Raw genomic sequence first — 3,081 nt, 5'->3', positions numbered from 1 at the left:
GAAGGGGATGGAGGAGGCCTGTTTGTTTTGCAAAAGGGAAGAAGGGTTTCTCTGAATGTCCTCTATCCTTGCCTTCTATTATGAAGTCTTAAAAATTACAAAATCAGAGCAGATAAGTGATTGTTTCCAAACCCCATTAGGCACAAACACATCATATTAGGCCATACTGGAAACATAGAATTTTTGTATGTAAAGCCTATACCTTTAGATCCTAGCTTTTGCCAGAGATTCATGACCCTGACTTTGTTGGCTTCTGTGAAGATTAATTGTCAGTTTCTCTGTAGTTGTATGCTCCAAAATTGCTTGTCTTTATAAATGACATTCTATCCTAGTACTGGAGAGTACCAGTAACAGGCAGATTTAGCAAACATCTGGCAAGATACTGCCTATAACACTTTGAAATGAGAGACTTTGTGTGATCTCTCATAATTGCATTATTGTTCACTGTGTTGAAGTTAATAACCCACTCAATCAGTCAGTGATATACTGTACTGTAGTCCTTATAACCTGATTGTTTGAGTAGTGGAATGGCAAACTTGAAGAAAATGGATCATAGAGCTACTTAATCTAGCTACTATTTCCTCACAATGTAGGTCTTTGTTAGCCATTAAGTACTATGTGTTCTCAGATATATATTACACTTCTTTTATGTTTAATGTATACAAGAATGCATTTGCAAGATTTGATTTTTCTTTCCCTCCACCAGATAAATACACACTTATCTATCAATCTCAGGCCATGACATTTCTGAGTACAATGCTTCTATTCAGGAGAGGTTATGCTATAGACTTCTTAACACATGCTCATCCTACATTTGGTTTACACAGCTGTGAGTTAAAGGAACACACGCAGGGACCAAGGTGACAGTGATATGTAATGAAGAATTTAAAAATGAAACAAGCCACACAAGATTTCCTTGAACTGTCCCAAATTCATTTCCATCTCTGAAGCTACAAACAAAGACAATACATTTAGCAAAGGTAATTTGTTATTTAGGATGGGCACTGGAGGCTCTAATTACTTCAGGTTAGTGATGGAAGTGGCCGCTCTTAAAAGATAAAGTGTCCTTTCTTACAAGATAAAGTTGTTATACAGTATGGTTATTACTGAGAAAATAGCCATGGGGAAGGCTGGAATCCAGATCTCACATATCCAAAGCTGCAAGTTGAATAAATTGAGCAAAAAAAAATCTATGAATTATCTACAATTTATTAACAAAGCTTGGAAAAATAATGTAGAATGAAAAAAACTGGGTTCAGGTCATTGACTAAGCAGATCTGCAGAGGACATCATGCTAGTCCGGCCCAGCTTCAGAGATTACTGTTAGGCAATTAGCAATAATAAAATATTTTAGAAAATGTTTATTTGAAAAATGAATGTGCTCCACCCCTTTCTTTCTTAAATGTGTAATTCTGGATGGTAAACAATCAGTATAAAACAATATAAAAAACTCTACATCTAACACTAAACATTAAAAATAATCCAATAGAAAAAAGAAAAAAAATGAGCACAGTTTCACATGAATGATTTTGTATATGGAGTTCCCCTGACATCAGCCTTAAGACCTGAAGAAAAAGCCTCACTTAACAGCTTTCTGGAAAGCAAAAATCTTCAAATCTCAGAAGAGGAGTTGTTCCATAGGGCCAGCACGGCAAGCATAAGTCCTTGGTCTGACAAAATGGCAACTACCCTTTCACTACTTATTTCCATTATTATTATTTTTTAAAGATTTCTTTAAGTTTTAAACTTATATAAATCTTCTTTTGCTGCAGGTTGGAGGAAAATCACCCAGTGCAATAAAACTTGCCCTTCAGGAGATTCATAATGTCCAAAAAGCAATTTATAAGCCATTTCCAATAAAAGTGATTAAGAAGGAAGGTGGCCGATCCTAGTGTCCTTATGAAAGGCACCAACTACGGCTTGGCAAAGCTGTTTCAGCCAACTCACAGAGCTCTAAAACCTACTGTTAACTACTACTTTACAGTCTCATCATGGGGAGTGAAGTGGAACACTGCGGGCAATCTCAAATCCTCTCTTTTTCCAGAGAGGAAAATTTCCATTTCCTTCTTAGTTTTTTTTATTGTCTCTTTTGAAAGGTGTGCAATATTGTTTACCCCTATGTATCTTTTGAACTATGTGTAAACATGGTTCATCTCTGTGTATCTATTGATGACTGATTTGGCTAAATACCAAGCTTTCAGGAATTTCCTAGTTTTTTTGGATTTTGTTTGCTCTAGGAGGCTCAAAGAGTCCCAGTTTCAGCTCTAATTTCAACTATAGTTTAAACTAGGAAACTGTGATAACCCTAGAGCAAGCTAAATTCCAAAACACTAGGCAATTCCTAGAAGCTTGGCATTCAGACAAATCAGCCATCAATAAATGTACAGAGATAAGCCACATTTACACATCATTATGAAGATACAATAAAAAAGCTAAGAAGAAAACAAAAAGACTAGAATATAGTCTTATCAGCCTACATCAAGATAAGCAGGGATTAACATCAGACAAGCAATCAAGCAGAAAACAATACCCTAATCAAGGAACTACCAAGGAGCAAACGGCACTTCCAGCAACACTGGCAGGGCAAGCTAATACATGTATAAATGGGGAGTAAATCAAACAGTCACTAGCAATGATGAAGTTACCTAGTCAGATAATGAAACATCTACAGTACAAGGAAACAACCAAGCTCCCAAAGCACCAAGATATCTACAGATAACCAATGTTCATTCAAAATTAGAATCTAGCTATTTAAAGGAAATGATGGACTTCTGTCACAGGGAAGATGCCCATTTTCTTACAAACCTGGCAGTTCCAAGCCATTATGGTTCAATGGACTGCTGTGAGCTTGTGGACTTGAATCTTGGTGATAGTTGTTAGTTTACATAATTGACTTCTCTGCCCTTGAACCTGTTTGTTCTTGACTTAACAATCACAATATTGGGATACAAACTGATTTCTTGGAAAGATGTATGTCACTGACAAGGCTTTGTGAATCATATGGATGGAAACTAATCAAGGAGAGAAGCAACCTAGAACTAAGGAGAAACTTCCTGACAGTTAGAACAATTAACCAGTGGA

Source organism: Protobothrops mucrosquamatus, unplaced genomic scaffold (genome assembly GCF_001527695.2).
Source record: "Protobothrops mucrosquamatus isolate PMUCROS unplaced genomic scaffold, P.Mucros_1.0 scaffold868, whole genome shotgun sequence".
In the NCBI taxonomy this organism is placed as follows: Eukaryota; Metazoa; Chordata; class Lepidosauria; order Squamata; family Viperidae; genus Protobothrops; species Protobothrops mucrosquamatus.
The sequence above is the reverse complement of the archived record's forward strand: the minus strand, read 5'-3'. Positions refer to the sequence as shown.